Genomic DNA, 13,028 nt, shown 5'->3' on the forward strand with positions numbered 1-13,028 from the left:
GTTTCCCCCACCCCAAAAAAACCCCAAAAAAAAATCAAGGCAGAACATCAGAAACCCCTAAAACCAGAACGAGTAATGGATCATAACCAGGTCACTGCCTTCTTGAATACAAATCTCTTTATGCCACAGTGAAAAGCATGGGGTCATCTGACACTGAGGAAGAGAGTTCCACAACTGGGGCTCTTCCACAAAGAATGTCCTGTCCCATATCAATTCCAACTGCATTTCCAAAGGTGGTGGTCACAGAGTAGACCCCTAGCTGATGATCTCAATATGTGGGTACAGGAGAAGGCAGTCTTAAAGGCTGCAATCCTATGCATACTTTACTGGAAGTAAGCACCACTGAATACAGTGGGACATACTTCTGAGTAGACATGCATAGGATTTGCTATAAGACACCTTGGGCCTACACAATGTAGGACTGTAAATGGCTTTGAGAGGCCAATCCTATCCAAATTTTCAGTGCTCATGCAGCCATGCTAATGGGTTGTGCACTGCATGGGGGGGGGGGGCATCAGTCACAGAGACCTCCTTAAGGTCAGGGAATGTTTGTTCCTTTAACTTGGGCTGCACTGTGGCTGCATCGGGGCTGGAAAGTTGGACAGGATTGGCGCCTTAGCTACCATAGGGTCACTGGGGCAATCCAGTATCATTAGGGTGAAGTGTCTGTGCCCCTGGGTGAGCAACATTTATTGATCAATACACACATAATATATATACAATGCAATACAATACACACAATGCAAAATCTACAGAAGAGAATATATAAATATATTCTTACTCCTAATTTGAGAGCCCATTGGTTGGCAACCTTCAGTCTCGAAAGACTATGGTATAAGCCTACAGCACCCGGTACTCCCAGGTGGTCTCCCATCCAAGTACTAACCAGGCCTGACCCTGCTTAGCTTCCAAGATCAGACAAGATCAGGCATGTGCAGGGTAACATGCCTGCATACAAAGACATACAAAATTGAGACATACAAAGACATACAAAATTTGAGACATACAAAATTATGCAGGGGATGGACAGAGTGGATAGGGAGATGCTCTTGACACTCTCACATAATACCAGAACCAGGGGACATCCACTAAAATTGAGTGTTGGGCGGGTTAGGACAGACAAAAGAAAATATTTCTTTACTCAGCGCGTGGTCGGTCTGTGGAACTCCTTGCCACAGGATGTGGTGCTGGCGTCTAGCCTAGACGCCTTTAAAAGGGGATTGGACGAGTTTCTGGAGGAAAAATCCATTATGGGGTACAAGCCATGATGTGTATGCGCAACCTCCTGATTTTAGGAATGGGTTAAGTCAGAATGCCAGATGTAGGGGAGAGCACCAGGATGAGGTCTCTTGTTATCTGGTGTGCTCCCTGGGGCATTTGGTGGGCTGCTGTGAGATACAGGAAGCTGGACTAGATGGGCCTATGGCCTGATCCAGTGGGGCTGTTCTTATGTTCTTATGTTCTTAACAGTTGCTGTCCCAAGGCCAAAGACAAAGGTGAGAGCAGAAAACCATGAGAAGATCAAATGTAAACAGGCAATTGGATCTACTATCAGATTTTACAACCTATATTGGGGGTTATTATGCAGCCCCAACCCTCATGTGAACCAAGTTTGGGGAGATATCTAGATATCTAGTCAACTGTGCATTCACAGAGTTTATGAGTCCAGTGTGGTTGTTATACGACAAGACCTTCCAGGTGTGTGCGGTATGGGGATCTGCACTTATCTGAACAATGGCTGCAGTATAGTTTAGTTCAACTCTGCTTGCTGTGTTTTGAAGGACATTTCTGTGGAGCAATGCAGATGAAGTCATGTCAGTGTAGGCACTGATGCAAAAAGATGCTGATCCCTTCAATTGTGCTCCAAGAGGCATTTTAGCAAAGGAGGTGGACAAGCATCGACAAGTTCAAGGGGAAGGGAGGTGGTGGCTGAGATCTGACAAAGGCTTCATAGCTCAGGTCTGAAATAGGCTCTACAGAGGCAGACAGGCTCCAGTTCAGTGGAACACTCTCTGAATGATTGTATGAGCTTCTGGAATGGGTAATGCAGCTAGCTGATGAAGACTAGACAGCTTGACTGCAAAGCCAGATGTCCTTCTGGTAACCAAAAAGACCATGGGCCCTTACCAAAGCTGATGGTTCGTAGGAGTTGAGCTCATGCTAGTTGAGTAGGCTGCCAGCTGATAAACTTCAGGCCCTAGAAGGATGGGGTGGGAAGGATCAGTCTTAGGAAAAACTACATGCTACATTAAATGCATTATTTGAAATGACATGTTGATCCTTTCCTTGGTAAATAGCAGCTGCTGTGGGAGGGCGTGATCCAGATCAAGGCTGTGGCATGAGGTAAAGGTAGCTTTAACCTTTGCCCCCATCCAGATTGGAGGGCCCCTGAGGCTGCCAGTTGACCTGCCATTGGAAGTCTTATTGCCCTACAATTGTTCCCTTTTTTTGTTCAACATTCACCACTTTTGTTGGTTTTCCTAAGAAAATCAGGGCACAAATCCCATAAATACATGAAATTAGCTCTTCCAGAATGCTCCTACCCCTGTTTCCTGTGTTTCCATTCAGTTCCTTTGTGTACCCCATCCATGGCATAAGCAGCTCTGAGATGGTGGTTTTCAGTGGAACGAGTGGCTGGAGTTTCTTGGTAAAATGCAAGCTCCTTTATGTTACAGTCAGTCTGTCTTCCTTCCTAGAGGAGAAGAACTAACTGATTTGAGAGATGAGTCTACAGACAATGTCATCTCCCACTCAGTCCTCAGAATGTGCTGTGTATCTCAGCTGCAGTCAGAATTCTCCATTTTGTGTTTTTGCTTGTCAGAAGTTTCCAAGGTGAATGAGTTCCCAGGGAGAGAGACTATTTATGGACAGGATAATGTAAAGCAAATCTGATGGAATGTAGATACTGTATAGAATGCAACATGAAAACAGATGTTTTGCAGCTCTTCTCCAAGGGGTCCTGCTCACTTTAGTATTATAGCTTTGTCTCCAAATAAGGGCGATGGGTTCCGCTAGAGCAAATTTGAAGAATTCTCAAGTAAATTCTCCTCACTCAGGGTGATTTGCAAAAATTAAGAGCGCAATCCTAAAGGAGCGCTTGGCTGGCGCAAGTCCCTTGCGCTGGCCTGGGAGGGTAGCAAACATGCTGTAAAGCACTTTGCAGCTCCTCGTATGTCGGCTGCGCCGGTGCAGGGACACATGCCAGCCCACGGAGGTCAAATTCAGCATCTGCACTGACAAGGACAGGTAGGTCCGCACTGGCTAAGCTCAGCCACCACGGAGGTCTGGAGGGGGCATGGGGAGGGCGGAGAGGAGGCAGGGAGGATGTGTTTTGGGGAGGGTGGACAGCAGGTGGGTCCATAGGCGGGTGGGCAGGCAAGTGGGGGGCATGTGGCAGGGCCAAGATCCAGCAGTTATGCTGGATCTTAGCCCCGTTCCTGTGTGGCAAAGAGCAGCTTCAGGTAGCTCCATTCTGCTCAGATCTGCGCCACCTCTTCAGGCTGTGCAGATCCAAGTAGACCCATTGGGGCCACTGCAGGGTAAGGAGAGTTTTTCCCCTTGCCTCAGTCTGAGCCTCAGCCAGCCGGAAACTTGCACTGAATACAGTGCAGGCCCACCAGCATGCCTGTTCCAGTGCAAGTTAGGATTGCCCTGTATATTTGCTGAATCAACTTCTTTTCTCTCCCAGAATTCAAATGTATGGATGCTGTTAGACTTGGGGATTTTAGAAAAAACAAAGAACTTGATCCTATTGCCTTGAAATAAACTAAAAGTGTCTTTTTTCTTCACCGTCCGGGTCCACCTTACCTGATGTGGCCAGCGTGCTGTGGGGCAACAGCGAGGCTCAAAGCATGGCGGGCAGCCTTGTCCCAGCCCCAGACTTTGGTGGGCCTGCAAGCAGCTCATGATCCAGGCCAGCCATGGCAGACACTGACGTTTGCACAGCAGAAGCTTCTGGGGCGACCCCAGATGCTGGAGAACCCAGGAGCACCAGGTGGCACCTCACTCATAGTACCCTTGGCATGCTACATCCAGCTAGTGCCAGGGAACTTCCCCTGGCCCAGGCCTTGGAAGGGGACATTTGGAAGCTGCGGGATGGCACAAGGAGGCGGGGAGGCAATGGAATTCCATTATATACCTGAGGGAGGCCCAGAAGGGGCAGTCCCCAAGGAAAGCCCTACCCTATGTATCCTCCCCATCAGGCTGATGAGGAAGAGGCTCAAGGAGGCCAGGGACCTACAAAGAGAGCCAAGGGTTGGGAGGAGGAGGAGGAGATCTGAACTCCCTCCCCCAGCCATATCTGAGGCCAACCCTGCCAGGGAGCCAATCTCAGATCCTGGGTCTCAACCCTGCCATCTCAGCTGAGGGTCATCCCAAGGCTCTGAGTCCTACTGGGGCCCAAATGTCCAGGGACCCATTTGAGGCCTTACCCTCGGACTGGACCTTTACAGTATTCTTCTAATCAATTTTCAAAAGTCAGATTTGAACAAGCTCACCATTTCAAAATTTCAGATTCCAAAACTTGCCAAAATGTTGAGTGTCTGCCATCTCCCCTGACCCCCTGACCCCCTGGCCACTGCCCCAGGAGGATGGAGTGGGGGAACTTACTTCCTCCTCCAACGCCACTGACAAAAATCTCAGCAGTGGTGCTCAAGGAGGAAGTAAGACTTGCTGTGATCCTGTTGCTAATGACTCCAGAAAGGAGAGCCACCAGAAGGAGAGTTGCCACCTTCTTGCCTCCTTCACTGCCTGGTGCTTCTTCAGAAGAACAAGCTGGATGCAGAGGATCTTGGGAAAGGAAGTGGAACTTTTCCCATTTCAAGGATACTCCCTGCCTAGGCAGTTTTTAAGAAGAGGTAGGGAGGTGGTGACGGCAATGATGTGGAAGTGCATGCATGCTAACATATGTGAAAATACCGAGGGCAGTGCAACCTGGACTCTGCTTTAGCTGGCCCTGCTAGGCATATTTATGAATTGCATGGGGACATCATTGTGGATTCTCCTTGCTGTTTTGCTGCAAGTGGCTGCTATGGGGACAAATAGCCACTTGGGGGCGATTTTTGGCAAGAGGGGGAGCCCTGAGCCACATTGGAGCCCTGCAAATAGTTTTCACAAAAAGGGGGGGGGGGTATTTCTGGCCCCTGACTTAAGACCATCTGTTAATGACAGGTGTTGTTTGGCCCTTAACTCTAACAAAAAAATGTTATTTTTAATACAGTAATTATTATTATTTCTTAATCACTTAAAAAACAAGGCAGTACACATGAATAAAATTAACATTGGCAAATCTCTGCCAACAAGCATAGAATCTCAATAAATAAGACAACAGTAGGAAGACTGGAAGGAGGGGGGGGGGGTGAGGAAAGATAACAGAAGAAGAGGATCTAAAGGATTCATTCAAATTGTAAGTAATATCAAGAAATTATTCTGATTCTTTCTCAGACTTTCAAATGAGTTGACAGATAGACCTTCCTGACCCAGAACATAAGAATCGCTTTGCCAAAAGGTCCACCCAGAAAATCAAATTCACGCCAACTGCAAGCCATCTAGACAAAATATATTGCTACTTCACAAATTTGATTTCAAACCAGACAGCAGAATGGCATGGAATGTGCCCAAAGGGTTACACAATGTGCTCCAGACCTCCAGCTGAGTCAACTTGAGTGGTGACTTACAAAACAAAAAAACAAAACTGGCCTCCACGGTTGATTTACTACGCAGAAGCAAATGAAGTCTGTATCAGCTATAGGGGGCCAGAGGGAGCTGGAAATCAGGCACTGGTCTTTCACATGAGAACAAGCATCTTTCAATCTCGTCCTTTTTTCCTTTCCATCCTGCGGGAGGATGTGACATTACAATTCACATGTTCAGAAATGGTGATCACACAATTACTGGTGTTGTGAACTGTGACTCCTCAAAGCCCTTCTCTCCACCGTATACCATGATTCTGATCCAGATCACCCCCTCCATGACTGCTATTTATAGAAAGGGGAATAGTCTCTCCCCTGTTAGGCCATTTCTGCCCAACATTGTATATATGCAACAGGGATCAAATGTGTATACCTGTGGGCTGGGCAGAAATGAGTTCAGTTAGCTTTTATAAGTAAATGGAACCTCCAGATTTAGAGGCAGTATACCTTTAAATACCAGTTGCTGGGAGGCAAATAATGGCGGTAGCTGTTGCTTTCATGCCCTACTTATGGATTTTGCTACAGCTAAGTACTATGAGCAAACAGGATGCTGAACTAGAGAGATTGCTGGCCTAATCCAGCTGGGGCTCTTCCTGTGTTATTTTGTGCTTACCTTGCCCCTCCTTGCACTCTTTGACTCTCTCCCTGTCAAAGAGTAAATAGAAAGCCCTTTGGAACAGGTCTACGCCCTTTTGCCATGTTATTCTGTAAAGTACCATGTACATCAGTGTCACCTTGTAATCAATACTAATCCAAGTGGTCACTTGGAATGGTAATGGTTTTAGCTGTAAATACCCAGGCTCCCTTGCACACCACTGATGTCTCCTATGGCTACTTTCTTGGCACTCCCACCCATCCTGCCCATCTTCAAGGCCTGCTTGGGTTGCTTTAGGCAGTTTGACCAGTCTTGGAGAACACATCCCCCAAGGAGATCTCTCTGAGCCCCAATACTTTTCTCTCCTTGCAAGGAGAGAAACTGAATCCCACTGTCTTGCTCCTGTCTTTAAGATACCTGTATGTGAGGTTAGGCCTTAAGTTGAAAACTGATTGCAAGCAGCTCCAAGCAGACTTCCTGGAGAGCAAGCTCCCCATGAGCTCACATGGATCACTCAGCATGTGTGCCTGGCACTGAACAGAGGACAACAGTTGCACAGGTGCACTCTGTGTCTCACAGTACTTTTTACCAGCTTTGGATGGAACACCAGCTGTGGCCTTCTATGAAATGGCAGAATCAAGCCCCTGTTATCCATGCTCTGATAACAGCCAGACTCAACTCTTGCCAGGCTGCTTTGCCAGAGATAAGAAAGTGCCAGGTACCAGAAATCAGTGGAAACACACCTTGCCTATTGTCTGCCTATTCAGCTCCAAGCTGTGAGAGAAACCAAACAATGTCTGGTGTGATGCTCCTTTGGGGCAGTAAGAATGCATTGTTGTTTGGAAGGTGCCAAAGTTCTGCACAAACCCTTTCATTGCTATCACTGTTGTCAAGGCCTTCCAAGGTCCAAGTCTTTCTTGGCCTAGACTTCCCAATGCCCAATGCCAGAGCATGCCAAATGTTGCCCCCAGTGATGTCCCAGCCTCTTCTCCTCCCAATCTCCATTGTTCTCTCTCAGCACTCTCCTCCCCTTTACATTTCTTCTTCCTCTCTGTCCTTATCCTCCTTTTCCAATCCAAAGACTGGAAGGAAAAGGAGGAGTGGCGGAGGCAGACAAAGATAGGGGCCCTGCACCAATCTTCTAGCTCAGGTGTCTCCAAATCCTGGCCCGGGGGCCAGATGTGGCCCACAGTGAGGCTTTATCCAGCCCACAGCCAGCCTCTTAACCCCTGAAAGCCTCTGGCTCATTTGACTGAACATGACCAGAGCTATGCTCTGATTGCATCTGGAGGGTGTTCTGAGGGCTGGAGAGGCTGAGTGAATGAGCCCACCATTTATTCATTCATCTAAGTTCCATCTTTAATTTATTTATTTAAATTTTATATTTAAATTTTTTCCGGCCCTCAGTACTGTGCCAGATATTTCATGTGGCCCTCTGGCCAAAAAGTTTGGAGACCCCTGTTCTAGCTGATGAAACACTTCACACGTCCTCATGGATGGCCTGGCCCTGATCGTTGGTTGATAGCAAATTTGTGGACCTCGTGCTAAATGAGCAGGGCTCTAAACCTCCTGTTCTCCAGACCCAAAGAATACTCAAACTCTTGGGCAAGCTGAAACCTCATATACCTATGTTGTCAGAATATGTATGATGCCTTTATCGTAACCCAGAATGTCTCAAGGACAGTTCTTCTGTGACTTAATTTTCTTCCTGGGTCTTTCACAGAGCTGGTGCACCCCTTCAGGAGATTGCTTGTTCAAAGGATTAGCTGAGCTTCAACGGACAGCCTGCACTGCACAAGACAGCTGCTTCTCCCCATGGTCCCTTTGTGTACTATTTTTAATCAACACAAACACTGACTAGCCAGAGAAGAAAAGCCTCCTCTGTGCTGGAGCAGGAAAGCCTGCCGTGAAGTGTTTCATGGGGCCCCAGAGCTGGCATCAGAGTAGAGAGGAGTTGCCAAAGTCTGAGAGGATGAAAGTGGAAGACAATATAACGGAATGTTGGAAACACAAACTTCTAGTCCACACAGTCATTGACTGTTCCATAAAGAGTGCGTAAAGTGCAGATCTTTGGGTCAAACTACATATTATGTACTTGTAACTATATCGGCAACCACCTTTTTTTAACATCTAGAGAGGCAATCAGGACAGGAGGATGGAGAAAGGTAGCACCTCCTCCCTCCGCCTTGAGGTTAACAATCCTTTTGTGAAGCCAGCAGAGGGCCTGGCATAGTAGAAGCTTCCTCTCACATCTATCTGCGAACTCCAGTCCCTTATTACTTTGCCTTATGGTGGTGCTGGAGATGGGACCAACCTGTTCATGGAGATATACCTGTGCAACACCTGAACAAGGACAAGCCCTGGAACTTAGGGGTTGCAACACTGCAAATGTGGCTTCTGCAGTAGATGTGCACATACACACGCTGTTGTATCAGCAGAGTCCTCTGTTGGAGGTACGGGCTGTTAGTCACTCTAAGTGACCAGTTTCTTTAAAGTGGCTTGGTTTGGTCCTGGATGCTGTTCTTAATTCCCTGATGAGAAGTGGCTGTGACTGGGAAATTCATTCTTATACAGGCACTTTTGATCTCTGGAAACACTTTTCTTTCTTTGAACAAATCAGGAATAGCTTGGCGGCAGTTCTGGGGGCCTTTGTTGTTCCTCGCTTGTCAAATACCTTGACATTTATGCTGAAGTCTGAGCCTATTTGCACTGGACAAAGGGAATTTGGAGAATTATTGAGACCCTCCCACAGAAGTGAAGGTAAACAACAGAGCAGTGTCACTTTCAGATCTTAATTTTGTGGGTATTGACCTTAAATTAGGCAAGACTGGAGAGGATTTATTTGTACTGGTTAAAAACCAACTGAATCTACAGCTGTAGGCTGGTAAATCCAGGAAAATCCCACAGAGACTCAAGTAGCCCCTGGTGACATCTCAGCACAGCTCTTAAATTACATTTGACCTGAGGAAACCAATGCCCCCTCATGAGTAGGAGCCCTGTTTCTTTGCAGAAAGCCCTGGCGTCTGCTGAAAATATTTAGGTAAACCAAGAAATAAAATTGATCCTTCTGCATAGAAATGCATTTAAATTTAGTTCTTTATTTGGTGTTGCCAAGCATGCTCAGTAGTTTGTGTCTCTGCTGCTGAAGTGTCATCCTGTGAATGGCAACCAAGAAAGAAATATACAATTCAGCCAATGATTAAGGTGGACAGTGTGTTTTGTTTTGTTTTCTGAAATTCCCACTAATGTTTTACCAAAGCTAGAAACTGAGTTTTGCTGCCTGTGATAGAGGCAAATCTTATGCCAATATCTGAATGGAACAGGAAGTGTTTGGGGGTGGAGTTGGGTGGTTTTAGTTGTGTGTGTTTGCTTTTTGCATGTCTGTTAATTGTAGACCAGCAAAGTGCCCATCAATATGAAGGTGGAAGGTGAATATGGGGAAAACCGTTGCTGGCCAAAGTCCAGTCTGACCTGAACCTTTAATAAGGCAGTTCAATGCTGGCACCAGAGACAAAGTCCTGCTCTGTGTCCTCCATTATTCCTCCTGCCCACCACCTGATGGCACATTGGGTACTATCACTGCCATAAATCTTGAGGGTTCAGGATCAGAACTGATGGGAGCTCGGAGCCACACATGTGCACCTTTACTGGGACACTGAAGCATTCACATAATGTTCAGAGAGGCTTGCAGTATATGATCAGGGCACTGAGGCTTGAGTGCAAACTCAGGTCATTTGGTTTCTGTTCCTTCAAAATGGAACCAGCCTAGCCTCAAAAGTAGGAATCTGGATGAGAGACTGTGAGCCCAATCCTGTGCATGCCTACCCAGAAGAAAGTACCATTATAGTCAATGGGACATATTCCCAGATGAGTGTGGATAGGATTGCAGCCTAAGAATCATTGTACCTGGGCACACAGAACAGCCTTATCATCCTTTCAGGTCAAGGAGAGCCAATAGCCACCTGGTGGGTGCATGGGTGGAACCACTCTGGACCACTCAGCCTTCATGTCTCACCACAGATGGTGCAGCAGCACTTAGAAAAAAATGGCTGTTACCTATAGGTGACTTTCTTCAATGCTGATCAGTCATTCATATTACTGAGTTAGTGAAGGTATTTCCAAGTCCAATCAGGGATCCAAGAACAGGAATGGATGCTACTAATGGATGGATGCACACTAATCCTGCTGACTGCAGTCCTCCAGAACAGAGAGTAGCATGAGTGACCCAGGCTACAATCCTATGCACACTTGCCTGGGAGTAAGCCCCATCGATCACATTGGGACTTACTTCTGAGCAGATGCGCAGATACTTTTGCTTCCAAGGTTATAACAGTTAAATGCCCCCTGAAATGTTTGCAATGGTTCCCATGTGATTGGCAATTGTGCCACATTTTTAAATGGAGGTTGGTTTTGCATGTTTATTTGCTTTTGGGTGATTTTTGTAATTGGTTGATTGGCTTGTTGTTCACAAGGCCCCTGTTTTTCCATTGGTCTCTCTCTGGCTTGTAGAGTCCCATTACATGATGCCTAAGGAGCCCTGGCATGTCTGTAAACTGCATATTTGTTTGGAAATTGCACGTCGGTTTCGGCAAGGAAGAAGCACGTGCCAAGCTACCACCGACGGAGTGCAGACCACACAGATGCAAAATAGGCACATAAGCTTGTAAATTATGAGTTGCAGACCAATTTCAGAGTTAAGGGAGCTCGCCTTGAAATATGCTTGCATAATGCCAGAGAGGCAAAGATGGGCTGTGCACTGGTTCTTATCCCACTTGAATGGCTCACTAAGCTCAGCCTGTCTTTACATGGCTAGCTTGATGCCAGAGAGGCATGTCAGCTATGGTAGGAGACAGCAGCCGAGATGTCTGACTGTTGATGCTGTCAGGCCATCAGTGTTGCTCATCAGTATGGCCAACAGGAAGGGACAGACAGCATGACATAGAAATACAGGCCAGCAACTTGCCTTGGTGTACACAGCTACTGAGCTACCTTTCAGCTGGAAAAGCAGGGGAGGTGTGCAAGAGGAGGAGACCCTCTCTGCTCCAGGCCATTGCAGGTCTTCGACGTATCAAGGTTTCACCTCCTACATTATCAGAGCCATAACACACTGCTCCATTGTGACATCATTTCTGGGTTCTCCCCGGAGGAGGGAGTGCTTTCTGGGGCAGCTTTACACCCCCATTCCTTCTCCTGTAGAGGCTACCCTTCCACAGGAGAAGGAATGAGGGCACAAAGCCACTAGCACCTCCTCCATAACTAGGGCAGAACCTGAGCTGCAGCTGCACCTGCATGACTGAGGTACAGTCATGCACCTCCCTTGGCATAGCACCCAGGCAGGTCCACCTAGTTACACCTCTGAGTGTTATGATTCTCATGTTTCTGGGACACCACAAAGCAAGCAATGAAATATTTTTTTTCTTCTTAACTTGGTGAGGAGCATGCTTGGTAGAAGCACACAGTTGGCAAGGACCATGCAGAAGTGAAAAATAATGACCACAGCCTGCTGTGCATTTGGAGCCTGCATTCCCTGCCTTCTCTAAGAATGTGGCGCTTTCTCAGATTCACAGCCGGGAACATCCTTGTACAAACCATCCTCCTGGAAGAGCAGAAAAGTCACCTGCTACTGTGGCTGTTCCTCAGCCCCCACAGCCATTGCCAAGCCTTCCAAGACTGCCAATTGTCTCCACATCCTTGTGAGCAGGAGACACGCTCTTGGGAAAACATTCAGTTGGCTACTTGTGCATAGCAGGTTGTGCGTAGCAGTTTCAACATGAATACGCTTGACTCTGCAATCTGTCATCCCAGGAAGGCTTTAATGTCAGTGCTGAAAGAGGAAGACTGGGCCAGGAGAACTGCCTCAGTCTCAGGGCTGACCCATCCCTGACACCAACTGAAGTGATCCCCTCAGGCAGCAGATTGGTGGGGGGGACCTATCTCTGTCTACCTCCACTGCTCCTCTTCCTCCTTCCACTCCCTGAAAAGGAAGAAGTGGACAGAGAGGAAGGGGAAATGTAGACTGGAGAAGAGTGCTGACCTAGAACATTGGAGAGTGGGAGGAGCAGAGGCTGGCGCATCATTGAGGAGGCCAGCATTTGGCATGTCGCCTCAGGCATTGGGAGGTCTTGGGCCAGCCCTGCTCACCCTTATCCCTCATTCCCCCACTTGGGGCCAACTTTGCAGCCTACTTTGTCCAGTAAGGTCTAGCTGCCCTGAAGACCTTGCCTTCCTTTGTCATAAGTTGGGATAAATTACAGCAGGCCGATGCCATCCCCTTGCTTTACTATGGAGCTGTCAACAGCAGTGCTCATGCAGTTGACATGATCCCTGAATATATAGCACCTGAATCTGTGCTTCATGCACAAATGAGCCGTACTTCCATCCATCATCTATTGGCCACCGTGCAGGTACAGGTTGACGGCCAAGTGTATGTGCATTTTGGCTTCCCCTCTAAGTCCTCAGTGACCAGAATCATGAGAGCCAAAATGTTCATCCAGACATGGCAATAAAGTATGTATCACTTTAGGCAGCTGGGAATAATTATGGACTATCAGGCAGGAGAAGCCTCACAGGTTTTAGAGGTTTTGGCGGCATTTCTGACTCTCCAATGTCATGATCAGGTTACTTTATGAACCTTTTACAGATGGGATCTTCATTTGGTTTCCTTAAATCCCCAATGTATTGTTCTGGGTTCATGAGTTCAAATATGGCTGCGTTAAGCAGGCAGCTTCAAGTAGAAGAGATAG

The 13,028-nt window shown here is 47.2% G+C and overlaps 1 pseudogene; it reads right to left on the minus strand.

Moving 5' to 3' along the window:
- Window positions 1-837: 837 nt before the first annotated feature.
- Window positions 838-956, minus strand: LOC136646862 (5S ribosomal RNA; annotated as a pseudogene).
- Window positions 957-13,028: the final 12,072 nt, after the last annotated feature.

Source organism: Tiliqua scincoides, chromosome 3, assembly GCF_035046505.1.
Source record: "Tiliqua scincoides isolate rTilSci1 chromosome 3, rTilSci1.hap2, whole genome shotgun sequence".
Taxonomy (NCBI): Eukaryota; Metazoa; Chordata; class Lepidosauria; order Squamata; family Scincidae; genus Tiliqua; species Tiliqua scincoides.